This window comes from Rattus norvegicus, chromosome 1 (genome assembly GCF_021556685.1).
Source record: "Rattus norvegicus strain SHRSP/BbbUtx chromosome 1, alternate assembly SHRSP_T2T, whole genome shotgun sequence".
In the NCBI taxonomy this organism is placed as follows: domain Eukaryota; kingdom Metazoa; phylum Chordata; class Mammalia; order Rodentia; family Muridae; genus Rattus; species Rattus norvegicus.
Window position 1 is genome coordinate 121,561,268 of NC_141534.1, and position 26,881 is coordinate 121,588,148.

At 41.4% G+C, this 26,881-nt stretch overlaps 14 non-coding genes across 14 annotated transcripts; all 14 read right to left on the reverse strand.

Moving 5' to 3' along the window:
• Positions 1-1,701: 1,701 nt before the first annotated feature.
• LOC134485342 (small nucleolar RNA SNORD115) lies at positions 1,702-1,779 on the reverse strand. The gene has a single exon (XR_015656278.1). It is a non-coding gene; the product is annotated as a small nucleolar RNA SNORD115 (small nucleolar RNA).
• A 1,761-nt stretch (positions 1,780-3,540) lies between these two features.
• On the reverse strand, positions 3,541-3,618 carry LOC134485343 (small nucleolar RNA SNORD115). The gene has a single exon (XR_015656279.1). It is a non-coding gene; the product is annotated as a small nucleolar RNA SNORD115 (small nucleolar RNA).
• A 1,761-nt stretch (positions 3,619-5,379) lies between these two features.
• Positions 5,380-5,457, reverse strand: LOC134485344 (small nucleolar RNA SNORD115). The gene has a single exon (XR_015656280.1). It is a non-coding gene; the product is annotated as a small nucleolar RNA SNORD115 (small nucleolar RNA).
• Positions 5,458-7,218: 1,761 nt separating this feature from the next.
• On the reverse strand, positions 7,219-7,296 carry LOC134485345 (small nucleolar RNA SNORD115). The gene has a single exon (XR_015656281.1). It is a non-coding gene; the product is annotated as a small nucleolar RNA SNORD115 (small nucleolar RNA).
• A 1,760-nt stretch (positions 7,297-9,056) lies between these two features.
• Positions 9,057-9,134, reverse strand: LOC134485346 (small nucleolar RNA SNORD115). Its single transcript, XR_015656283.1, has one exon. It is a non-coding gene; the product is annotated as a small nucleolar RNA SNORD115 (small nucleolar RNA).
• Positions 9,135-10,895: 1,761 nt separating this feature from the next.
• On the reverse strand, positions 10,896-10,973 carry LOC134485355 (small nucleolar RNA SNORD115). Its single transcript, XR_015656494.1, has one exon. It is a non-coding gene; the product is annotated as a small nucleolar RNA SNORD115 (small nucleolar RNA).
• Positions 10,974-12,734: 1,761 nt separating this feature from the next.
• LOC134485356 (small nucleolar RNA SNORD115) lies at positions 12,735-12,812 on the reverse strand. Its single transcript, XR_015656284.1, has one exon. It is a non-coding gene; the product is annotated as a small nucleolar RNA SNORD115 (small nucleolar RNA).
• A 1,761-nt stretch (positions 12,813-14,573) lies between these two features.
• On the reverse strand, positions 14,574-14,650 carry LOC134485357 (small nucleolar RNA SNORD115). Its single transcript, XR_015656621.1, has one exon. It is a non-coding gene; the product is annotated as a small nucleolar RNA SNORD115 (small nucleolar RNA).
• Positions 14,651-16,411: 1,761 nt separating this feature from the next.
• LOC134485350 (small nucleolar RNA SNORD115) lies at positions 16,412-16,489 on the reverse strand. The gene has a single exon (XR_015656285.1). It is a non-coding gene; the product is annotated as a small nucleolar RNA SNORD115 (small nucleolar RNA).
• Positions 16,490-18,250: 1,761 nt separating this feature from the next.
• Positions 18,251-18,328, reverse strand: LOC134485351 (small nucleolar RNA SNORD115). The gene has a single exon (XR_015656286.1). It is a non-coding gene; the product is annotated as a small nucleolar RNA SNORD115 (small nucleolar RNA).
• A 1,761-nt stretch (positions 18,329-20,089) lies between these two features.
• On the reverse strand, positions 20,090-20,167 carry LOC134485360 (small nucleolar RNA SNORD115). The gene has a single exon (XR_015656287.1). It is a non-coding gene; the product is annotated as a small nucleolar RNA SNORD115 (small nucleolar RNA).
• A 1,761-nt stretch (positions 20,168-21,928) lies between these two features.
• Positions 21,929-22,006, reverse strand: LOC134485361 (small nucleolar RNA SNORD115). The gene has a single exon (XR_015656288.1). It is a non-coding gene; the product is annotated as a small nucleolar RNA SNORD115 (small nucleolar RNA).
• Positions 22,007-23,767: 1,761 nt separating this feature from the next.
• Positions 23,768-23,845, reverse strand: LOC148007397 (small nucleolar RNA SNORD115). The gene has a single exon (XR_015656289.1). It is a non-coding gene; the product is annotated as a small nucleolar RNA SNORD115 (small nucleolar RNA).
• A 1,760-nt stretch (positions 23,846-25,605) lies between these two features.
• On the reverse strand, positions 25,606-25,682 carry LOC134485358 (small nucleolar RNA SNORD115). Its single transcript, XR_015656622.1, has one exon. It is a non-coding gene; the product is annotated as a small nucleolar RNA SNORD115 (small nucleolar RNA).
• Positions 25,683-26,881: the final 1,199 nt, after the last annotated feature.

Consider the following 26,881-nt stretch of genomic DNA (forward strand, 5'->3'; position numbering starts at 1 on the left):
GCTGCCAACACTGCCTCAGAATTTGAATCCTCACTTGCAAGTGCAGAGGGTACAAGGGCACAGCGCTCTTGTGTGGAATAAGGGTAGACCTAGCTTGAATTTGAAGACTGTCCTCTCTAAAAAGGAAAGAGCAAGATGTGAGGGCAATTGTATCCCTTCAGTTCATACAATCATATTAATTTTAAGGAGGCTGTTTAAGAAGTCTAATGTATGATGCCACTTAGCAGAATCCCTCTTGCAACATCCACTTCCATGCTGACATTCCCAACACATGGAAAGTTACTTCCCTAAGCGATCAATAGGTCAATAGGTACCCAAAACCAAATCATTGATGAAGGGGATGACACATGCTCTTTGTCATATACACCGATCAAATCTTTCAATTGCTAAACATTGTCAGAAACCAAGGCAAAGGTGAATTTACCTGAGTAATATTGGAAGGACAATACACGAACAGTTACGTATACTTTAATCAAATTTTCATGAGACTTGTGCATTTCAGATTTTATGTGCTAGGCTATGTTCATTCCTCCCCATTTCCATACTGCATGGTAACAATCAGTTCCCACAGCTGGTAAGTGAATGCTGAAGAGAATCTGTTGCCCAGAAGAAAGCAACAGGTATTTTGGCCATGAATCCCTGAGCGTTAGCACTCAGTGATTGCCATGTGATGAAACTCAGAATGTGACCAAAATTCGTGTGACTAGATCAGTTGGTGTTTGCAAGTATCCCATTGACATCACGTTCCTCTGTCCCAAGAGCTCCAGAAACCATCTCCTTGATAGCATTTGTTTTCTGATGAATACTGAAGTAAATTTTAGTAAGATCAAGAATGAAGCTGTCTGATGACACATAGAAGGGAATTGGTAGCCAAATCCACACCTTCAACTTCAATCTACCCTACTGGCTAGGTTCCCTGTGGCCTGAGAGTTTCGTGAAAAATTTCGCGAAGCTCCCTTTGGGGCAATAATTCTTGGAGTGTCTTTTGATGCAGAAAATTTATCGCCAATTTCTTCATCTCTAAACTAAAGTCTTATTCCTGGGTTCCCCTTGCCATTGGAAATCCATCTCTGTGCACCAGCTTTGATTTGTGAGCCTGTGTGTGGACTGAAATTTCTCCAAATTCAAAAGGTATATTCATATTCCAGATCCCTCCATTTGTGTAGATAGTATCATCTAGGATCTCTTCCAAGAAATTCAATTTTTTGACTGTATGAACTACAGGTAGAAAGGAATTTCTCTACATTTTTAATAGTGCAGTTCAAAGGGACAAAACATACTGAGAAGTGAAATTCATTTCTGACTGGGATTGCATTATTTTTAATTAAGAAACCTTTGATGGGCTGAAATTATTGGTCAAAATACTGAGGAATATCTTATAGGAATTTCAATCCATTAATCGTGATCATTTCACTCACCTGGGAATAGTGATCCACTGGACCGCAGGGGTGATGCCAGGTGACTGCAAGACATCAGAGCAGAGAGGGTAATGAAGACAGGGTTGGTGTTGCAGACTTGCACACAAGCAGATTATGAGATTAGGTGCTAGTTGGCAGGCAGTGTTTGCCAGCACAGTTGCACTAAGATTGTCCAGGTTCCCACAGAGGGAAAAGAGCACAAGGTCATCAGAGCAGCTCAGATGAGTCCCGCAAGTGGTCCTCAAAGAGACTAAGTAGTGCTTGTTACCCTGGCTCCCTGGTTGGGCCTCAGCGTAATCCTATTGAGCATGATTTTTATGTCATCATTCTGTTCTTGACTTTCTGTTGTCATCATTGACCCAGACACAGGCAGGACACAACTGTCAATAATGTAATTTCACCTGCACCATGGCTTACCTGGGCTGCCAACACTGCCTCAGAATTTGAATCCTCACTTGCAAGTGCAGAGGGTACAAGGGCACAGCGCTCTTGTGTGGAATAAGGGTAGACCTAGCTTGAATTTGAAGACTGTCCTCTCTAAAAAGGAAAGAGCAAGATGTGAGGGCAATTGTATCCCTTCAGTTCATACGACCATATTAATTTAAAGGAGGCTGTTTAAGAAGTCTAATGTATGATGCCACTTAGCAGAATCACTCTTGCAACATCCACTTCCATGCTGACATTCCCAACACATGGAAAGTTACTTCCCTAAGCGATCAATAGGTCAATAGGTACCCAAAACCAAATCATTGATGAAGGGGATGACACATGCTCTTTGTCATATACACCGATCAAATCTTTCAATTGCTAAACATTGTCAGAAACCAAGGCAAAGGTGAATTTACCTGAGTAATATTGGAAGGACAATACACGAACAGTTACGTATACTTTAATCAAATTTTCATGAGACTTGTGCATTTCAGATTTTATGTGCTAGGCTATGTTCATTCCTCCCCATTTCCATACTGCATGGTAACAATCAGTTCCCACAGCTGGTAAGTGAATGCTGAAGAGAATCTGTTGCCCAGAAGAAAGCAACAGGTATTTTGGCCATGAATCCCTGAGCGTTAGCACTCAGTGATTGCCATGTGATGAAACTCAGAATGTGACCAAAATTCGTGTGACTAGATCAGTTGGTGTTTGCAATTATCCCATTGACATCACGTTCCTCTGTCCCAAGAGCTCCAGAAACCATCTCCTTGATAGCATTTGTTTTCTGATGAATACTGAAGTAAATTTTAGTAAGATCAAGAATGAAGCTGTGTGATGACACATAGAAGGGAATTGGTAGCCAAAGCCACACCTTCAACTTCAATCTACCCTACTGGCTAGGTTCCCTGTGGCCTGAGAGTTTCGTGAAAAATTTCGCGAAGCTCCCTTTGGGGCAATAATTCTTGGAGTGTCTTTTGATGCAGAAAATTTATCGCCAATTTCTTCATCTCTAAACTAAAGTCTTATTCCTGGGTTCCCCTTGCCATTGGAAATCCATCTCTGTGCACCAGCTTTGATTTGTGAGCCTGTGTGTGGACTGAAATTTCTCCAAATTCAAAAGGTATATTCATATTCCAGATCCCTCCATTTGTGTAGATAGTATCATCTAGGATCTCTTCCAAGAAATTCAATTTTTTGACTGTATGAACTACAGGTAGAAAGGAATTTCTCTACATTTTTAATAGTGCAGTTCAAAGGGACAAAACATACTGAGAAGTGAAATTCATTTCTGACTGGGATTGCATTATTTTTAATTAAGAAACCTTTGATGGGCTGAAATTATTGGTCAAAATACTGAGGAATATCTTATAGGAATTTCAATCCATTAATCGTGATCATTTCACTCACCTGGGAATAGTGATCCACTGGACCGCAGGGGTGATGCCAGGTGACTGCAAGACATCAGAGCAGAGAGGGTAATGAAGACAGGGTTGGTGTTGCAGACTTGCACACAAGCAGATTATGAGATTAGGTGCTAGTTGGCAGCCAGTGTTTGCCAGCACAGTTGCACTAAGATTGTCCAGGTTCCCACAGAGGGAAAAGAGCACAAGGTCATCAGAGCAGCTCAGATGAGTCCCGCAAGTGGTCCTCAAAGAGACTAAGTAGTGCTTGTTACCCTGGCTCCCTGGTTGGGCCTCAGCGTAATCCTATTGAGCATGATTTTTATGTCATCATTCTGTTCTTGACTTTCTGTTGTCATCATTGACCCAGACACAGGCAGGACACAACTGTCAATAATGTAATTTCACCTGCACCATGGCTTACCTGGGCTGCCAACACTGCCTCAGAATTTGAATCCTCACTTGCAAGTGCAGAGGGTACAAGGGCACAGCGCTCTTGTGTGGAATAAGGGTAGACCTAGCTTGAATTTGAAGACTGTCCTCTCTAAAAAGGAAAGAGCAAGATGTGAGGGCAATTGTATCCCTTCAGTTCATACAATCATATTAATTTTAAGGAGGCTGTTTAAGAAGTCTAATGTATGATGCCACTTAGCAGAATCCCTCTTGCAACATCCACTTCCATGCTGACATTCCCAACACATGGAAAGTTACTTCCCTAAGCGATCAATAGGTCAATAGGTACCCAAAACCAAATCATTGATGAAGGGGATGACACATGCTCTTTGTCATATACACCGATCAAATCTTTCAATTGCTAAACATTGTCAGAAACCAAGGCAAAGGTGAATTTACCTGAGTAATATTGGAAGGACAATACACGAACAGTTACGTATACTTTAATCAAATTTTCATGAGACTTGTGCATTTCAGATTTTATGTGCTAGGCTATGTTCATTCCTCCCCATTTCCATACTGCATGGTAACAATCAGTTCCCACAGCTGGTAAGTGAATGCTGAAGAGAATCTGTTGCCCAGAAGAAAGCAACAGGTATTTTGGCCATGAATCCCTGAGCATTAGCACTCAGTGATTGCCATGTGATGAAACTCAGAATGTGACCAAAATTCGTGTGACTAGATCAGTTGGTGTTTGCAAGTATCCCATTGACATCACGTTCCTCTGTCCCAAGAGCTCCAGAAACCATCTCCTTGATAGCATTTGTTTTCTGATGAATACTGAAGTAAATTTTAGTAAGATCAAGAATGAAGCTGTGTGATGACACATAGAAGGGAATTGGTAGCCAAATCCACACCTTCAACTTCAATCTACCCTACTGGCTAGGTTCCCTGTGGCCTGAGAGTTTCGTGAAAAATTTCGCGAAGCTCCCTTTGGGGCAATAATTCTTGGAGTGTCTTTTGATGCAGAAAATTTATCGCCAATTTCTTCATCTCTAAACTAAAGTCTTATTCCTGGGTTCCCCTTGCCATTGGAAATCCATCTCTGTGCACCAGCTTTGATTTGTGAGCCTGTGTGTGGACTGAAATTTCTCCAAATTCAAAAGGTATATTCATATTCCAGATCCCTCCATTTGTGTAGATAGTATCATCTAGGATCTCTTCCAAGATATTCAATTTTATGGCTGTATGAACTACAGGTAGAAAGGAACTTCTCTACATTTTTAATAGTGCAGTTCAAAGGGACAAAACATACTGAGAAGTGAAATTCATTTCTGACTGGGATTGCATTATTTTTAATTAAGAAACCTTTGATGGGCTGAAATTATTGGTCAAAATACTGAGGAATATCTTATAGGAATTTCAATCCATTAATCGTGATCATTTCACTCACCTGGGAATAGTGATCCACTGGACCGCAGGGGTGATGCCAGGTGACTGCAAGACATCAGAGCAGAGAGGGTAATGATGACAGGGTTGGTGTTGCAGACTTGCACACAAGCAGATTATGAGATTAGGTGCTAGTTGGCAGGCAGTGTTTGCCAGCACAGTTGCACTAAGATTGTCCAGGTTCCCACAGAGGGAAAAGAGCACAAGGTCATCAGAGCAGCTCAGATGAGTCCCGCAAGTGGTCCTCAAAGAGACTAAGTAGTGCTTGTTACCCTGGCTCCCTGGTTGGGCCTCAGCGTAATCCTATTGAGCATGATTTTTATGTCATCATTCTGTTCTTGACTTTCTGTTGTCATCATTGACCCAGACACAGGCAGGACACAACTGTCAATAATGTAATTTCACCTGCACCATGGCTTACCTGGGCTGCCAACACTGCCTCAGAATTTGAATCCTCACTTGCAAGTGCAGAGGGTACAAGGGCACAGCGCTCTTGTGTGGAATAAGGGTAGACCTAGCTTGAATTTGAAGACTGTCCTCTCTAAAAAGGAAAGAGCAAGATGTGAGGGCAATTGTATCCCTTCAGTTCATACAATCATATTAATTTTAAGGAGGCTGTTTAAGAAGTCTAATGTATGATGCCACTTAGCAGAATCACTCTTGCAACATCCACTTCCATGCTGACATTCCCAACACATGGAAAGTTACTTCCCTAAGCGATCAATAGGTCAATAGGTACCCAAAACCAAATCATTGATGAAGGGGATGACACATGCTCTTTGTCATATACACCGATCAAATCTTTCAATTGCTAAACATTGTCAGAAACCAAGGCAAAGGTGAATTTACCTGAGTAATATTGGAAGGACAATACACGAACAGTTACGTATACTTTAATCAAATTTTCATGAGACTTGTGCATTTCAGATTTTATGTGCTAGGCTATGTTCATTCCTCCCCATTTCCATACTGCATGGTAACAATCAGTTCCCACAGCTGGTAAGTGAATGCTGAAGAGAATCTGTTGCCCAGAAGAAAGCAACAGGTATTTTGGCCATGAATCCCTGAGCGTTAGCACTCAGTGATTGCCATGTGATGAAACTCAGAATGTGACCAAAATTCGTGTGACTAGATCAGTTGGTGTTTGCAATTATCCCATTGACATCACGTTCCTCTGTCCCAAGAGCTCCAGAAACCATCTCCTTGATAGCATTTGTTTTCTGATGAATACTGAAGTAAATTTTAGTAAGATCAAGAATGAAGCTGTGTGATGACACATAGAAGGGAATTGGTAGCCAAAGCCACACCTTCAACTTCAATCTACCCTACTGGCTAGGTTCCCTGTGGCCTGAGAGTTTCGTGAAAAATTTCGCGAAGCTCCCTTTGGGGCAATAATTCTTGGAGTGTCTTTTGATGCAGAAAATTTATCGCCAATTTCTTCATCTCTAAACTAAAGTCTTATTCCTGGGTTCCCCTTGCCATTGGAAATCCATCTCTGTGCACCAGCTTTGATTTGTGAGCCTGTGTGTGGACTGAAATTTCTCCAAATTCAAAAGGTATATTCATATTCCAGATCCCTCCATTTGTGTAGATAGTATCATCTAGGATCTCTTCCAAGAAATTCAATTTTTTGACTGTATGAACTACAGGTAGAAAGGAATTTCTCTACATTTTTAATAGTGCAGTTCAAAGGGACAAAACATACTGAGAAGTGAAATTCATTTCTGACTGGGATTGCATTATTTTTAATTAAGAAACCTTTGATGGGCTGAAATTATTGGTCAAAATACTGAGGAATATCTTATAGGAATTTCAATCCATTAATCGTGATCATTTCACTCACCTGGGAATAGTGATCCACTGGACCGCAGGGGTGATGCCAGGTGACTGCAAGACATCAGAGCAGAGAGGGTAATGAAGACAGGGTTGGTGTTGCAGACTTGCACACAAGCAGATTATGAGATTAGGTGCTAGTTGGCAGGCAGTGTTTGCCAGCACAGTTGCACTAAGATTGTCCAGGTTCCCACAGAGGGAAAAGAGCACAAGGTCATCAGAGCAGCTCAGATGAGTCCCGCAAGTGGTCCTCAAAGAGACTAAGTAGTGCTTGTTACCCTGGCTCCCTGGTTGGGCCTCAGCGTAATCCTATTGAGCATGATTTTTATGTCATCATTCTGTTCTTGACTTTCTGTTGTCATCATTGACCCAGACACAGGCAGGACACAACTGTCAATAATGTAATTTCACCTGCACCATGGCTTACCTGGGCTGCCAACACTGCCTCAGAATTTGAATCCTCACTTGCAAGTGCAGAGGGTACAAGGGCACAGCGCTCTTGTGTGGAATAAGGGTAGACCTAGCTTGAATTTGAAGACTGTCCTCTCTAAAAAGGAAAGAGCAAGATGTGAGGGCAATTGTATCCCTTCAGTTCATACAATCATATTAATTTTAAGGAGGCTGTTTAAGAAGTCTAATGTATGATGCCACTTAGCAGAATCACTCTTGCAACATCCACTTCCATGCTGACATTCCCAACACATGGAAAGTTACTTCCCTAAGCGATCAATAGGTCAATAGGTACCCAAAACCAAATCATTGATGAAGGGGATGACACATGCTCTTTGTCATATACACCGATCAAATCTTTCAATTGCTAAACATTGTCAGAAACCAAGGCAAAGGTGAATTTACCTGAGTAATATTGGAAGGACAATACACGAACAGTTACGTATACTTTAATCAAATTTTCATGAGACTTGTGCATTTCAGATTTTATGTGCTAGGCTATGTTCATTCCTCCCCATTTCCATACTGCATGGTAACAATCAGTTCCCACAGCTGGTAAGTGAATGCTGAAGAGAATCTGTTGCCCAGAAGAAAGCAACAGGTATTTTGGCCATGAATCCCTGAGCGTTAGCACTCAGTGATTGCCATGTGATGAAACTCAGAATGTGACCAAAATTCGTGTGACTAGATCAGTTGGTGTTTGCAAGTATCCCATTGACATCACGTTCCTCTGTCCCAAGAGCTCCAGAAACCATCTCCTTGATAGCATTTGTTTTCTGATGAATACTGAAGTAAATTTTAGTAAGATCAAGAATGAAGCTGTGTGATGACACATAGAAGGGAATTGGTAGCCAAATCCACACCTTCAACTTCAATCTACCCTACTGGCTAGGTTCCCTGTGGCCTGAGAGTTTCGTGAAAAATTTCGCGAAGCTCCCTTTGGGGCAATAATTCTTGGAGTGTCTTTTGATGCAGAAAATTTATCGCCAATTTCTTCATCTCTAAACTAAAGTCTTATTCCTGGGTTCCCCTTGCCATTGGAAATCCATCTCTGTGCACCAGCTTTGATTTGTGAGCCTGTGTGTGGACTGAAATTTCTCCAAATTCAAAAGGTATATTCATATTCCAGATCCCTCCATTTGTGTAGATAGTATCATCTAGGATCTCTTCCAAGATATTCAATTTTATGGCTGTATGAACTACAGGTAGAAAGGAACTTCTCTACATTTTTAATAGTGCAGTTCAAAGGGACAAAACATACTGAGAAGTGAAATTCATTTCTGACTGGGATTGCATTATTTTTAATTAAGAAACTTTGATGGGCTGAAATTATTGGTCAAAATACTGAGGAATATCTTATAGGAATTTCAATCCATTAATCGTGATCATTTCACTCACCTGGGAATAGTGATCCACTGGACCGCAGGGGTGATGCCAGGTGACTGCAAGACATCAGAGCAGAGAGGGTAATGATGACAGGGTTGGTGTTGCAGACTTGCACACAAGCAGATTATGAGATTAGGTGCTAGTTGGCAGGCAGTGTTTGCCAGCACAGTTGCACTAAGATTGTCCAGGTTCCCACAGAGGGAAAAGAGCACAAGGTCATCAGAGCAGCTCAGATGAGTCCCGCAAGTGGTCCTCAAAGAGACTAAGTAGTGCTTGTTACCCTGGCTCCCTGGTTGGGCCTCAGCGTAATCCTATTGAGCATGATTTTTATGTCATCATTCTGTTCTTGACTTTCTGTTGTCATCATTGACCCAGACACAGGCAGGACACAACTGTCAATAATGTAATTTCACCTGCACCATGGCTTACCTGGGCTGCCAACACTGCCTCAGAATTTGAATCCTCACTTGCAAGTGCAGAGGGTACAAGGGCACAGCGCTCTTGTGTGGAATAAGGGTAGACCTAGCTTGAATTTGAAGACTGTCCTCTCTAAAAAGGAAAGAGCAAGATGTGAGGGCAATTGTATCCCTTCAGTTCATACAATCATATTAATTTTAAGGAGGCTGTTTAAGAAGTCTAATGTATGATGCCACTTAGCAGAATCACTCTTGCAACATCCACTTCCATGCTGACATTCCCAACACATGGAAAGTTACTTCCCTAAGCGATCAATAGGTCAATAGGTACCCAAAACCAAATCATTGATGAAGGGGATGACACATGCTCTTTGTCATATACACCGATCAAATCTTTCAATTGCTAAACATTGTCAGAAACCAAGGCAAAGGTGAATTTACCTGAGTAATATTGGAAGGACAATACACGAACAGTTACGTATACTTTAATCAAATTTTCATGAGACTTGTGCATTTCAGATTTTATGTGCTAGGCTATGTTCATTCCTCCCCATTTCCATACTGCATGGTAACAATCAGTTCCCACAGCTGGTAAGTGAATGCTGAAGAGAATCTGTTGCCCAGAAGAAAGCAACATGTATTTTGGCCATGAATCCCTGAGCGTTAGCACTCAGTGATTGCCATGTGATGAAACTCAGAATGTGACCAAAATTCGTGTGACTAGATCAGTTGGTGTTTGCAAGTATCCCATTGACATCACGTTCCTCTGTCCCAAGAGCTCCAGAAACCATCTCCTTGATAGCATTTGTTTTCTGATGAATACTGAAGTAAATTTTAGTAAGATCAAGAATGAAGCTGTGTGATGACACATAGAAGGGAATTGGTAGCCAAATCCACACCTTCAACTTCAATCTACCCTACTGGCTAGGTTCCCTGTGGCCTGAGAGTTTCGTGAAAAATTTCGCGAAGCTCCCTTTGGGGCAATAATTCTTGGAGTGTCTTTTGATGCAGAAAATTTATCGCCAATTTCTTCATCTCTAAACTAAAGTCTTATTCCTGGGTTCCCCTTGCCATTGGAAATCCATCTCTGTGCACCAGCTTTGATTTGTGAGCCTGTGTGTGGACTGAAATTTCTCCAAATTCAAAAGGTATATTCATATTCCAGATCCCTGCATTTGTGTAGATAGTATCATCTAGGATCTCTTCCAAGATATTCAATTTTATGGCTGTATGAACTACAGGTAGAAAGGAATTTCTCTACATTTTTAATAGTGCAGTTCAAAGGGACAAAACATACTGAGAAGTGAAATTCATTTCTGACTGGGATTGCATTATTTTTAATTAAGAAACCTTTGATGGGCTGAAATTATTGGTCAAAATACTGAGGAATATCTTATAGGAATTTCAATCCATTAATCGTGATCATTTCACTCACCTGGGAATAGTGATCCACTGGACCGCAGGGGTGATGCCAGGTGACTGCAAGACATCAGAGCAGAGAGGGTAATGATGACAGGGTTGGTGTTGCAGACTTGCACACAAGCAGATTATGAGACTAGGTGCTAGTTGGCAGGCAGTGTTTGCCAGCACAGTTGCACTAAGATTGTCCAGGTTCCCACAGAGGGAAAAGAGCACAAGGTCATCAGAGCAGCTCAGATGAGTCCCGCAAGTGGTCCTCAAAGAGACTAAGTAGTGCTTGTTAACCTGGCTCCCTGGTTGGGCCTCAGCATAATCCTATTGAGCATGATTTTTATGTCATCATTCTGTTCTTGACTTTCTGTTGTCATCATTGACCCAGACACAGGTAGGACACAACTGTCAATAATGTAATTTCACCTGCACCATTGCTTACCTTGGCTGCCAACACTGCCTCAGAATTTGAATCCTCACTTGCAAGTGCAGAGGGTACAAGGGCACAGCGCTCTTGTGTGGAATAAGGGTAGACCTAGCTTGAATTTGAAGACTGTCCTCTCTAAAAAGGAAAGAGCAAGATGTGAGGGCAATTGTATCCCTTCAGTTCATACAATCATGTTAATTTTAAGGAGGCTGTTTAAGAATTCTAATGTATGATGCCACTTCGCAGAATCACTCTTGCAACATCCACTTCCATGCTGACATTCCCAACACATGGAAAGTTACTTCCCTAAGCGATCAATAGGTTAATAGGTACCCAAAACCAAATCATTGATGAAGGGGATGACACATGCTCTTTGTCATATACACCGATCAAATCTTTCAATTGCTAAACATTGTCAGAAACCAAGGCAAAGGTGAATTTACCTGAGTAATATTGGAAGGACAATACACGAACAGTTACGTATACTTTAATCAAATTTTCATGAGACTTGTGCATTTCAGATTTTATGTGCTAGGCTATGTTCATTCCTCCCCATTTCCATACTGCATGGTAACAATCAGTTCCCACAGCTGGTAAGTGAATGCTGAAGAGAATCTGTTGCCCAGAAGAAAGCAACAGGTATTTTGGCCATGAATCCCTGAGCGTTATCACTTAGTGATTGCCATGTGATGAAACTCAGAATGTGACCAAAATTCGTGTGACTAGATCAGTTGGTGTTTGCAAGTATCCCATTGACATCACGTTCCTCTGTCCCAAGAGCTCCAGAAACCATCTCCTTGATAGCATTTGTTTTCTGATGAATACTGAAGTAAATTTTAGTAAGATCAAGAATGAAGCTGTGTGATGACACATAGAAGGGAATTGGTAGCCAAAGCCACACCTTCAACTTCAATCTACCCTACTGGCTAGGTTCCCTGTGGCCTGAGAGTTTCGTGAAAAATTTCGCGAAGCTCCCTATGGGGTAATAATTCTTGGAGTGTCTTTTGATGCAGAAAATTTATCGCCAATTTCTTCATCTCTAAACTAAAGTCTTATTCCTGGGTTCCCCTTGCCATTGGAAATCCATCTCTGTGCACCAGCTTGGATTTGTGAGCCTGTGTGTGGACTGAAATTTCTCCAAATTCAAAAGGTATATTCATATTCCAGATCCCTCCATTTGTGTAGATAGTATCATCTAGGATCTCTTCCAAGATATTCAATTTTATGGCTGTATGAACTACAGGTAGAAAGGAACTTCTCTACATTTTTAATAGTGCAGTTCAAAGGGACAAAACATACTGAGAAGTGAAATTCATTTCTGACTGGGATTGCATTATTTTTAATTAAGAAACCTTTGATGGGCTGAAATTATTGGTCAAAATACTGAGGAATATCTTATAGGAATTTCAATCCATTAATCGTGATCATTTCACTCACCTGGGAATAGTGATCCACTGGACCGCAGGGGTGATGCCAGGTGACTGCAAGACATCAGAGCAGAGAGGGTAATGATGACAGGGTTGGTGTTGCAGACTTGCACACAAGCAGATTATGAGATTAGGTGCTAGTTGGCAGGCAGTGTTTGCCAGCACAGTTGCACTAAGATTGTCCAGGTTCCCACAGAGGGAAAAGAGCACAAGGTCATCAGAGCAGCTCAGATGAGTCCCGCAAGTGGTCCTCAAAGAGACTAAGTAGTGCTTGTTACCCTGGCTCCCTGGTTGGGCCTCAGCGTAATCCTATTGAGCATGATTTTTATGTCATCATTCTGTTCTTGACTTTCTGTTGTCATCATTGACCCAGACACAGGTAGGACACAACTGTCAATAATGTAATTTCACCTGCACCATTGCTTACCTTGGCTGCCAACACTGCCTCAGAATTTGAATCCTCACTTGCAAGTGCAGAGGGTACAAGGGCACAGCGCTCTTGTGTGGAATAAGGGTAGACCTAGCTTGAATTTGAAGACTGTCTTCTCTAAAAAGGAAAGAGCAAGATGTGAGGGCAATTGTATCCCTTCAGTTCATACAATCATATTAATTTTAAGGAGGCTGTTTAAGAAGTCTAATGTATAATGCCACTTCGCAGAATCACTCTTGCAACATCCACTTCCATGCTGACATTCCCAACACATGGAAAGTTACTTCCCTAAGCGATCAATAGGTTAATAGGTACCCAAAACCAAATCATTGATGAAGGGGATGACACATGCTCTTTGTCATATACACCGATCAAATCTTTCAATTGCTAAACATTGTCAGAAACCAAGGCAAATGTGAATTTACCTGAGTAATATTGGAAGGACAATACACGAACAGTTACGTATACTTTAATCAAATTTTCATGAGACTTGTGCATTTCAGATTTTATGTGCTAGGCTATGTTCATTCCTCCCCATTTCCATACTGCATGGTAACAATCAGTTCCCACAGCTGGTAAGTGAATGCTGAAGAGAATCTGTTGCCCAGAAGAAAGCAACAGGTATTTTGGCCATGAATCCCTGAGCGTTATCACTTAGTGATTGCCATGTGATGAAACTCAGAATGTGACCAAAATTCGTGTGACTAGATCAGTTGGTGTTTGCAAGTATCCCATTGACATCACGTTCCTCTGTCCCAAGAGCTCCAGAAACCATCTCCTTGATAGCATTTGTTTTCTGATGAATACTGAAGTAAATTTTAGTAAGATCAAGAATGAAGCTGTGTGATGACACATAGAAGGGAATTGGTAGCCAAAGCCACACCTTCAACTTCAATCTACCCTCCTGGCTAGGTTCCCTGTGGCCTGAGAGTTTCGTGAAAAATTTCGCGAAGCTCCCTATGGGGTAATAATTCTTGGAGTGTCTTTTGATGCAGAAAATTTATCGCCAATTTCTTCATCTCTAAACTAAAGTCTTATTCCTGGGTTCCCCTTGCCATTGGAAATCCATCTCTGTGCACCAGCTTTGATTTGTGAGCCTGTGTGTGGACTGAAATTTCTCCAAATTCAAAAGGTATATTCATATTCCAGATCCCTCCATTTGTGTAGATAGTATCATCTAGGATCTCTTCCAAGATATTCAATTTTATGGCTGTATGAACTACAGGTAGAAAGGAACTTCTCTACATTTTTAATAGTGCAGTTCAAAGGGACAAAACATACTGAGAAGTGAAATTCATTTCTGACTGGGATTGCATTATTTTTAATTAAGAAACCTTTGATGGGCTGAAATTATTGGTCAAAATACTGAGGAATATCTTATAGGAATTTCAATCCATTAATCGTGATCATTTCATTCACCTGGGAATAGTGATCCACTGGACCGCAGGGGTGATGCCAGGTGACTGCAAGACATCAGAGCAGAGAGGGTAATGATGACAGGGTTGCTGTTGCAGACTTGCACACAAGCAGATTATGAGATTAGGTGCTAGTTGGCAGGCAGTGTTTGCCAGCACAGTTGCACTAAGATTGTCCAGGTTCCCACAGAGGGAAAAGAGCACAAGGTCATCAGAGCAGCTCAGATGAGTCCCGCAAGTGGTCCTCAAAGAGACTAAGTAGTGCTTGTTAACCTGGCTCCCTGGTTGGGCCTAGCGTAATCCTATTGAGCATGATTTTTATGTCATCATTCTGTTCTTGACTTTCTGTTGTCATCATTGACCCAGACACAGGTAGGACATAACTGTCAATAATGTAATTTCACCTGCACCATTGCTTACCTTGGCTGCCAACACTGCCTCAGAATTTGAATCCTCACTTGCAAGTGCAGAGGGTACAAGGGCACAGCGCTCTTGTGTGGAATAAGGGTAGACCTAGCTTGAATTTGAAGACTGTCCTCTCTAAAAAGGAAAGAGCAAGATGTGAGGGCAATTGTATCCCTTCAGTTCATACAATCATATTAATTTTAAGGAGGCTGTTTAAGAAGTCTAATGTATGATGCCACTTAGCAGAATCACTCTTGCAACATCCACTTCCATGCTGACATTCCCAACACATGGAAAGTTACTTCCCTAAGCGATCAATAGGTCAATAGGTACCCAAAACCAAATCATTGATGAAGGGGATGACACATGCTCTCGATCATATACACCGATCAAATCTTTCAATTGCTAAACATTGTCAGAAACCAAGGCAAAGGTGAATTTACCTGAGTAATATTGGAAGGACAATACACGAACAGTTACGTATACTTTAATCAAATTTTCATGAGACTTGTGCATTTCAGATTTTATGTGCTAGGCTATGTTCATTCCTCCCCATTTCCATACTGCATGGTAACAATCAGTTCCCACAGCTGGTAAGTGAATGCTGAAGAGAATCTGTTGCCCAGAAGAAAGCAACAGGTATTTTGGCCATGAATCCCTGAGCGTTAGCACTCAGTGATTGCCATGTGATGAAACTCAGAATGTGACCAAAATTCGTGTGACTAGATCAGTTGGTGTTTGCAATTATCCCATTGACATCACGTTCCTCTGTCCCAAGAGCTCCAGAAACCATCTCCTTGATAGCATTTGTTTTCTGATGAATACTGAAGTAAATTTTAGTAAGATCAAGAATGAAGCTGTGTGATGACACATAGAAGGGAATTGGTAGCCAAAGCCACACCTTCAACTTCAATCTACCCTACTGGCTAGGTTCCCTGTGGCCTGAGAGTTTCGTGAAAAATTTCGCGAAGCTCCCTTTGGGGCAATAATTCTTGGAGTGTCTTTTGATGCAGAAAATTTATCGCCAATTTCTTCATCTCTAAACTAAAGTCTTATTCCTGGGTTCCCCTTGCCATTGGAAATCCATCTCTGTGCACCAGCTTTGATTTGTGAGCCTGTGTGTGGACTGAAATTTCTCCAAATTCAAAAGGTATATTCATATTCCAGATCCCTCCATTTGTGTAGATAGTATCATCTAGGATCTCTTCCAAGAAATTCAATTTTTTGACTGTATGAACTACAGGTAGAAAGGAATTTCTCTACATTTTTAATAGTGCAGTTCAAAGGGACAAAACATACTGAGAAGTGAAATTCATTTCTGACTGGGATTGCATTATTTTTAATTAAGAAACCTTTGATGGGCTGAAATTATTGGTCAAATTACTGAGGAATATCTTATAGGAATTTCAATCCATTAATCGTGATCATTTCACTCACCTGGGAATAGTGATCCACTGGACCGCAGGGGTGATGCCAGGTGACTGCAAGACATCAGAGCAGAGAGGGTAATGAAGACAGGGTTGGTGTTGCAGACTTGCACACAAGCAGATTATGAGATTAGGTGCTAGTTGGCAGGCAGTGTTTGCCAGCACAGTTGCACTAAGATTGTCCAGGTTCCCACAGAGGGAAAAGAGCACAAGGTCATCAGAGCAGCTCAGATGAGTCCCGCAAGTGGTCCTCAAAGAGACTAAGTAGTGCTTGTTACCCTGGCTCCCTGGTTGGGCCTCAGCGTAATCCTATTGAGCATGATTTTTATGTCATCATTCTGTTCTTGACTTTCTGTTGTCATCATTGACCCAGACACAGGCAGGACACAACTGTCAATAATGTAATTTCACCTGCACCATGGCTTACCTGGGCTGCCAACACTGCCTCAGAATTTGAATCCTCACTTGCAAGTGCAGAGGGTACAAGGGCACAGCGCTCTTGTGTGGAATAAGGGTAGACCTAGCTTGAATTTGAAGACTGTCCTCTCTAAAAAGGAAAGAGCAAGATGTGAGGGCAATTGTATCCCTTCAGTTCATACGATCATATTAATTTAAAGGAGGCTGTTTAAGAAGTCTAATGTATGATGCCACTTAGCAGAATCCCTCTTGCAACATCCACTTCCATGCTGACATTCCCAACACATGGAAAGTTACTTCCCTAAGCGATCAATAGGTCAATAGGTACCCAAAACCAAATCATTGATGAAGGGGATGACACATGCTCTTTGTCATATACACCGATCAAATCTTTCAATTGCTAAACATTGTCAGAAACCAAGGCAAAGGTGAATTTACCTGAGTAATATTGGAAGGACAATACACGAACAGTTACGTATACTTTAATCAAATTTTCATGAGACTTGTGCATTTCAGATTTTATGTGCTAGGCTATGTTCATTCCTCCCCATTTCCATACTGCATGGTAACAATCAGTTCCCACAGCTGGTAAGTGAATGCTGAAGAGAATCTGTTGCCCAGAAGAAAGCAACAGGTATTTTGGCCATGAATCCCTGAGCGTTAGCACTCAGTGATTGCCATGTGATGAAACTCAGAATGTGACCAAAATTCGTGTGACTAGATCAGTTGGTGTTTGCAAGTATCCCATTGACATCACGTTCCTCTGTCCCAAGAGCTCCAGAAACCATCTCCTTGATAGCATTTGTTTTCTGATGAATACTGAAGTAAATTTTAGTAAGATCAAGAATGAAGCTGTGTGATGACACATAGAAGGGAATTGGTAGCCAAATCCACACCTTCAACTTCAATCTACCCTACTGGCTAGGTTCCCTGTGGCCTGAGAGTTTCGTGAAAAATTTCGCGAAGCTCCCTTTGGGGCAATAATTCTTGGAGTGTCTTTTGATGCAGAAAATTTATCGCCAATTTCTTCATCTCTAAACTAAAGTCTTATTCCTGGGTTCCCCTTGCCATTGGAAATCCATCTCTGTGCACCAGCTTTGATTTGTGAGCCTGTGTGTGGACTGAAATTTCTCCAAATTCAAAAGGTATATTCATATTCCAGATCCCTCCATTTGTGTAGATAGTATCATCTAGGATCTCTTCCAAGATATTCAATTTTATGGCTGTATGAACTACAGGTAGAAAGGAATTTCTCTACATTTTTAATAGTGCAGTTCAAAGGGACAAAACATACTGAGAAGTGAAATTCATTTCTGACTGGGATTGCATTATTTTTAATTAAGAAACCTTTGATGGGCTGAAATTATTGGTCAAAATACTGAGGAATATCTTATAGGAATTTCAATCCATTAATCGTGATCATTTCACTCACCTGGGAATAGTGATCCACTGGACCGCAGGGGTGATGCCAGGTGACTGCAAGACATCAGAGCAGAGAGGGTAATGATGACAGGGTTGGTGTTGCAGACTTGCACACAAGCAGATTATGAGATTAGGTGCTAGTTGGCAGGCAGTGTTTGCCAGCACAGTTGCACTAAGATTGTCCAGGTTCCCACAGAGGGAAAAGAGCACAAGGTCATCAGAGCAGCTCAGATGAGTCCCGCAAGTGGTCCTCAAAGAGACTAAGTAGTGCTTGTTAACCTGGCTCCCTGGTTGGGCCTCAGCGTAATCCTATTGAGCATGATTTTTATGTCATCATTCTGTTCTTGACTTTCTGTTGTCATCATTGACCCAGACACAGGTAGGACACAACTGTCAATAATGTAATTTCACCTGCACCATTGCTTACCTTGGCTGCCAACACTGCCTCAGAATTTGAATCCTCACTTGCAAGTGCAGAGAGTACAAGGGCATAGCGCTCTTGTGTGGAATAAGGGTAGACCTAGCTTGAATTTGAAGACTGTCCTCTCTAAAAAGGAAAGAGCAAGATGTGAGGGCAATTGTATCCCTTCAGTTCATACAATCATGTTAATTTTAAGGAGGCTGTTTAAGAAGTCTAATGTATGATGCCACTTAGCAGAATCCCTCTTGCAACATCCACTTCCATGCTGACATTCCCAACACATGGAAAGTTACTTCCCTAAGCGATCAATAGGTCAATAGGTACCCAAAACCAAATCATTGATGAAGGGGATGACACATGCTCTTTGTCATATACACCGATCAAATCTTTCAATTGCTAAACATTGTCAGAAACCAAGGCAAAGGTGAATTTACCTGAGTAATATTGGAAGGACAATATACGAACAGTTACGTATACTTTAATCAAATTTTCATGAGACTTGTGCATTTCAGATTTTATGTGCTAGGCTATGTTCATTCCTCCCCATTTCCATACTGCATGGTAACAATCAGTTCCCACAGCTGGTAAGTGAATGCTGAAGAGAATCTGTTGCCCAGAAGAAAGCAACAGGTATTTTGGCCATGAATCCCTGAGCGTTAGCACTCAGTGATTGCCATGTGATGAAACTCAGAATGTGACCAAAATTCGTGTGACTAGATCAGTTGGTGTTTGCAATTATCCCATTGACATCACGTTCCTCTGTCCCAAGAGCTCCAGAAACCATCTCCTTCATAGCATTTGTTTTCTGATGAATACTGAAGTAAATTTTAGTAAGATCAAGAATGAAGCTGTGTGATGACACATAGAAGGGAATTGGTAGCCAAAGCCACACCTTCAACTTTAATCTACCCTACTGGCTAGGTTCCCTGTGGCCTGAGAGTTTCGTGAAAAATTTCGCGAAGCTCCCTTTGGGGCAATAATTCTTGGAGTGTCTTTTGATGCAGAAAATTTATCGCCAATTTCTTCATCTCTAAACTAAAGTCTTATTCCTGGGTTCCCCTTGCCATTGGAAATCCATCTCTGTGCACCAGCTTTGATTTGTGAGCCTGTGTGTGGACTGAAATTTCTCCAAATTCAAAAGGTATATTCATATTCCAGATCCCTCCATTTGTGTAGATAGTATCATCTAGGATCTCTTCCAAGATATTCAATTTTATGGCTGTATGAACTACAGGTAGAAAGGAACTTCTCTACATTTTTAATAGTGCAGTTCAAAGGGACAAAACATACTGAGAAGTGAAATTCATTTCTGACTGGGATTGCATTATTTTTAATTAAGAAACCTTTGATGGGCTGAAATTATTGGTCAAAATACTGAGGAATATCTTATAGGAATTTCAATCCATTAATCGTGATCATTTCACTCACCTGGGAATAGTGATCCACTGGACCGCAGGGGTGATGCCAGGTGACTGCAAGACATCAGAGCAGAGAGGGTAATGATGACAGGGTTGGTGTTGCAGACTTGCACACAAGCAGATTATGAGACTAGGTGCTAGTTGGCAGGCAGTGTTTGCCAGCACAGTTGCACTAAGATTGTCCAGGTTCCCACAGAGGGAAAAGAGCACAAGGTCATCAGAGCAGCTCAGATGAGTCCCGCAAGTGGTCCTCAAAGAGACTAAGTAGTGCTTGTTAACCTGGCTCCCTGGTTGGGCCTCAGCGTAATCCTATTGAGCATGATTTTTATGTCATCATTCTGTTCTTGACTTTCTGTTGTCATCATTGACCCAGACACAGGTAGGACACAACTGTCAATAATGTAATTTCACCTGCACCATTGCTTACCTTGGCTGCCAACACTGCCTCAGAATTTGAATCCTCACTTGCAAGTGCAGAGAGTACAAGGGCACAGCGTTCTTGTGTGGAATAAGGGTAGACCTAGCTTGAATTTGAAGACTGTCCTCTCTAAAAAGGAAAGAGCAAGATGTGAGGGCAATTGTATCCCTTCAGTTCATACAATCATATTAATTTTAAGGAGGCTGTTTAAGAAGTCTAATGTATGATGCCACTTAGCAGAATCACTCTTGCAACATCCACTTCCATGCTGACATTCCCAACACATGGAAAGTTACTTCCCTAAGCGATCAATAGGTCAATAGGTACCCAAAACCAAATCATTGATGAAGGGGATGACACATGCTCTTTGTCATATACACCGAACAAATCTTTCAATTGCTAAACATTGTCAGAAACCAAGGCAAAGGTGAATTTACCTGAGTAATATTGGAAGGACAATATACGAACAGTTACGTATACTTTAATCAAATTTTCATGAGACTTGTGCATTTCAGATTTTATGTGCTAGGCTATGTTCATTCCTCCCCATTTCCATACTGCATGGTAACAATCAGTTCCCACAGCTGGTAAGTGAATGCTGAAGAGAATCTGTTGCCCAGAAGAAAGCAACATGTATTTTGGCCATGAATCCCTGAGCGTTAGCACTCAGTGATTGCCATGTGATGAAACTCAGAATGTGACCAAAATTCGTGTGACTAGATCAGTTGGTGTTTGCAAGTATCCCATTGACATCACGTTCCTCTGTCCCAAGAGCTCCAGAAACCATCTCCTTGATAGCATTTGTTTTCTGATGAATACTGAAGTAAATTTTAGTAAGATCAAGAATGAAGCTGTGTGATGACACATAGAAGGGAATTGGTAGCCAAATCCACACCTTCAACTTCAATCTACCCTACTGGCTAGGTTCCCTGTGGCCTGAGAGTTTCGTGAAAAATTTCGCGAAGCTCCCTTTGGGGCAATAATTCTTGGAGTGTCTTTTGATGCAGAAAATTTATCGCCAATTTCTTCATCTCTAAACTAAAGTCTTATTCCTGGGTTCCCCTTGCCATTGGAAATCCATCTCTGTGCACCAGCTTTGATTTGTGAGCCTGTGTGTGGACTGAAATTTCTCCAAATTCAAAAGGTATATTCATATTCCAGATCCCTCCATTTGTGTAGATAGTATCATCTAGGATCTCTTCCAAGATATTCAATTTTATGGCTGTATGAACTACAGGTAGAAAGGAATTTCTCTACATTTTTAATAGTGCAGTTCAAAGGGACAAAACATACTGAGAAGTGAAATTCATTTCTGACTGGGATTGCATTATTTTTAATTAAGAAACCTTTGATGGGCTGAAATTATTGGTCAAAATACTGAGGAATATCTTATAGGAATTTCAATCCATTAATCGTGATCATTTCACTCACCTGGGAATAGTGATCCACTGGACCGCAGGGGTGATGCCAGGTGACTGCAAGACATCAGAGCAGAGAGGGTAATGATGACAGGGTTGGTGTTGCAGACTTGCACACAAGCAGATTATGAGACTAGGTGCTAGTTGGCAGGCAGTGTTTGCCAGCACAGTTGCACTAAGATTGTCCAGGTTCCCACAGAGGGAAAAGAGCACAAGGTCATCAGAGCAGCTCAGATGAGTCCCGCAAGTGGTCCTCAAAGAGACTAAGTAGTGCTTGTTAACCTGGCTCCCTGGTTGGGCCTCAGCGTAATCCTATTGAGCATGATTTTTATGTCATCATTCTGTTCTTGACTTTCTGTTGTCATCATTGACCCAGACACAGGTAGGACACAACTGTCAATAATGTAATTTCACCTGCACCATTGCTTACCTTGGCTGCCAACACTGCCTCAGAATTTGAATCCTCACTTGCAAGTGCAGAGAGTACAAGGGCACAGCGCTCTTGTGTGGAATAAGGGTAGACCTAGCTTGAATTTGGAGACTGTCCTCTCTAAAAAGGAAAGAGCAAGATGTGAGGGCAATTGTATCCCTTCAGTTCATACAATCATGTTAATTTTAAGGAGGCTGTTTAAGAAGTCTAATGTATGAGGCCACTTAGCAGAATCCCTCTTGCAACATCCACTTCCATGCTGACATTCCCAACACATGGAAAGTTACTTCCCTAAGCGATCAATAGGTTAATAGGTACCCAAAACCAAATCATTGATGAAGGGGATGACACATGCTCTTTGTCATATACACCGATCAAATCTTTCAATTGCTAAACATTGTCAGAAACCAAGGCAAAGGTGAATTTACCTGAGTAATATTGGAAGGACAATACACGAACAGTTACGTATACTTTAATCAAATTTTCATGAGACTTGTGCATTTCAGATTTTATGTGCTAGGCTATGTTCATTCCTCCCCATTTCCATACTGCATGGTAACAATCAGTTCCCACAGCTGGTAAGTGAATGCTGAAGAGAATCTGTTGCCCAGAAGAAAGCAACAGGTATTTTGGCCATGAATCCCTGAGCGTTAGCACTCAGTGATTGCCATGTGATGAAACTCAGAATGTGACCAAAATTCGTGTGACTAGATCAGTTGGTGTTTGCAATTATCCCATTGACATCACGTTCCTCTGTCCCAAGAGCTCCAGAAACCATCTCCTTGATAGCATTTGTTTTCTGATGAATACTGAAGTAAATTTTAGTAAGATCAAGAATGAAGCTGTGTGATGACACATAGAAGGGAATTGGTAGCCAAAGCCACACCTTCAACTTCAATCTACCCTACTGGCTAGGTTCCCTGTGGCCTGAGAGTTTCGTGAAAAATTTCGCGAAGCTCCCTTTGGGGAAATAATTCTTGGAGTGTCTTTTGATGCAGAAAATTTATCGCCAATTTCTTCATCTCTAAACTAAAGTCTTATTCCTGGGTTCCCCTTGCCATTGGAAATCCATCTCTGTGCAACAGCTTGGATTTGTGAGCCTGTGTGTGGACTGAAATTTCTCCAAATTCAAAAGGTATATTCATATTCCAGATCCCTGCATTTGTGTAGATAGTATCATCTAGGATCTCTTCCAAGATATTCAATTTTATGGCTGTATGAACTACAGGTAGAAAGGAACTTCTCTACATTTTTAATAGTGCAGTTCAAAGGGACAAAACATACTGAGAAGTGAAATTCATTTCTGACTGGGATTGCATTATTTTTAATTAAGAAACCTTTGATGGGCTGAAATTATTGGTCAAAATACTGAGGAATATCTTATAGGAATTTCAATCCATTAATCGTGATCATTTCACTCACCTGGGAATAGTGATCCACTGGACCGCAGGGGTGATGCCAGGTGACTGCAAGACATCAGAGCAGAGAGGGTAATGATGACAGGGTTGGTGTTGCAGACTTGCACACAAGCAGATTATGAGATTAGGTGCTAGTTGGCAGGCAGTGTTTGCCAGCACAGTTGCACTAAGATTGTCCAGGTTCCCACAGAGGGAAAAGAGCACAAGGTCATCAGAGCAGCTCAGATGAGTCCCGCAAGTGGTCCTCAAAGAGACTAAGTAGTGCTTGTTACCCTGGCTCCCTGGTTGGGCCTCAGCGTAATCCTATTGAGCATGATTTTTATGTCATCATTCTGTTCTTGACTTTCTGTTGTCATCATTGACCCAGACACAGGTAGGACACAACTGTCAATAATGTAATTTCACCTGCACCATTGCTTACCTTGGCTGCCAACACTGCCTCAGAATTTGAATCCTCACTTGCAAGTGCAGAGGGTACAAGGGCACAGCGCTCTTGTGTGGAATAAGGGTAGACCTAGCTTGAATTTGAAGACTGTCCTCTCTAAAAAGGAAAGAGCAAGATGTGAGGGCAATTGTATCCCTTCAGTTCATACAATCATATTAATTTTAAGGAGGCTGTTTAAGAATTCTAATGTATAATGCCACTTCGCAGAATCACTCTTGCAACATCCACTTCCATGCTGACATTCCCAACACATGGAAAGTTACTTCCCTAAGCGATCAATAGGTTAATAGGTACCCAAAACCAAATCATTGATGAAGGGGATGACACATGCTCTTTGTCATATACACCGATCAAATCTTTCAATTGCTAAACATTGTCAGAAACCAAGGCAAAGGTGAATTTACCTGAGTAATATTGGAAGGACAATACACGAACAGTTACGTATACTTTAATCAAATTTTCATGAGACTTGTGCATTTCAGATTTTATGTGCTAGGCTATGTTCATTCCTCCCCATTTCCATACTTCATGGTAACAATCAGTTCCCACAGCTGGTAAGTGAATGCTGAAGAGAATCTGTTGCCCAGAAGAAAGCAACAGGTATTTTGGCCATGAATCCCTGTCGTTATCACTTAGTGAATGCCATGTGATGAAACTCAGAATGTGACCAAAATTCGTGTGACTAGATCAGTTGGTGTTTGCAAGTATCCCATTGACATCACGTTTCTCTGTCCCAAGAGCTCCAGAAACCATCTCCTTGATAGCATTTGTTTTCTGATGAATACTGAAGTAAATTTTAGTAAGATCAAGAATGAAGCTGTGTGATGACACATAGAAGGGAATTGGTAGCCAAAGCCACACCTTCAACTTCAATCTACCCTACTGGCTAGGTTCCCTGTGGCCTGAGAGTTTCGTGAAAAATTTCGCGAAGCTCCCTATGGGGTAATAATTCTTGGAGTGTCTTTTGATGCAGAAAATTTATCGCCAATTTCTTCATCTCTAAACTAAAGTCTTATTCCTGGGTTCCCCTTGCCATTGGAAATCCATCTCTGTGCACCAGCTTTGATTTGTGAGCCTGTGTGTGGACTGAAATTTCTCCAAATTCAAAAGGTATATTCATATTCCAGATCCCTCCATTTGTGTAGATAGTATCATCTAGGATCTCTTCCAAGATATTCAATTTTATGGCTGTATGAACTACAGGTAGAAAGGAACTTCTCTACATTTTTAATAGTGCAGTTCAAAGGGACAAAACATACTGAGAAGTGAAATTCATTTCTGACTGGGATTGCATTATTTTTAATTAAGAAACCTTTGATGGGCTGAAATTATTGGTCAAAATACTGAGGAATATCTTATAGGAATTTCAATCCATTAATCGTGATCATTTCATTCACTTGGGAATAGTGATCCACTGGACCGCAGGGGTGATGCCAGGTGACTGCAAGACATCAGAGCAGAGAGGGTAATGATGACAGGGTTGCTGTTGCAGACTTGCACACAAGCAGATTATGAGATTAGGTGCTAGTTGGCAGGCAGTGTTTGCCAGCACAGTTGCACTAAGATTGTCCAGGTTCCCACAGAGGGAAAAGAGCACAAGGTCATCAGAGCAGCTCAGATGAGTCCCGCAAGTGGTCCTCAAAGAGACTAAGTAGTGCTTGTTAACCTGGCTCCCTGGTTGGGCCTAGCGTAATCCTATTGAGCATGATTTTTATGTCATCATTCTGTTCTTGACTTTCTGTTGTCATCATTGACCCAGACACAGGTAGGACATAACTGTCAATAATGTAATTTCACCTGCACCATTGCTTACCTTGGCTGCCAACACTGCCTCAGAATTTGAATCCTCACTTGCAAGTGCAGAGGGTACAAGGGCACAGCGCTCTTGTGTGGAATAAGGGTAGACCTAGCTTGAATTTGAAGACTGTCCTCTCTAAAAAGGAAAGAGCAAGATGTGAGGGCAATTGTATCCCTTCAGTTCATACAATCATATTAATTTTAAGGAGGCTGTTTAAGAAGTCTAATGTATGATGCCACTTAGCTGAATCCCTCTTGCAACATCCACTTCCATGCTGACATTCCCAACACATGGAAAGTTACTTCCCTAAGCGATCAATAGGTCAATAGGTACCCAAAACCAAATCATTGATGAAGGGGATGACACATGCTCTTTGTCATATACACCGATCAAATCTTTCAATTGCTAAACATTGTCAGAAACCAAGGCAAAGGTGAATTTACCTGAGTAATATTGGAAGGACAATACACGAACAGTTACGTATACTTTAATCAAATTTTCATGAGACTTGTGCATTTCAGATTTTATGTGCTAGGCTATGTTCATTCCTCCCCATTTCCATACTGCATGGTAACAATCAGTTCCCACAGCTGGTAAGTGAATGCTGAAGAGAATCTGTTGCCCAGAAGAAAGCAACAGGTATTTTGGCCATGAATCCCTGAGCGTTAGCACTCAGTGATTGCCATGTGATGAAACTCAGAATGTGACCAAAATTCGTGTGACTAGATCAGTTGGTGTTTGCAATTATCCCATTGACATCACGTTCCTCTGTCCCAAGAGCTCCAGAAACCATCTCCTTGATAGCATTTGTTTTCTGATGAATACTGAAGTAAATTTTAGTAAGATCAAGAATGAAGCTGTGTGATGACACATAGAAGGGAATTGGTAGCCAAAGCCACACCTTCAACTTCAATCTACCCTACTGGCTAGGTTCCCTGTGGCCTGAGAGTTTCGTGAAAAATTTCGCGAAGCTCCCTTTGGGGCAATAATTCTTGGAGTGTCTTTTGATGCAGAAAATTTATCGCCAATTTCTTCATCTCTAAACTAAAGTCTTATTCCTGGGTTCCCCTTGCCATTGGAAATCCATCTCTGTGCACCAGCTTTGATTTGTGAGCCTGTGTGTGGACTGAAATTTCTCCAAATTCAAAAGGTATATTC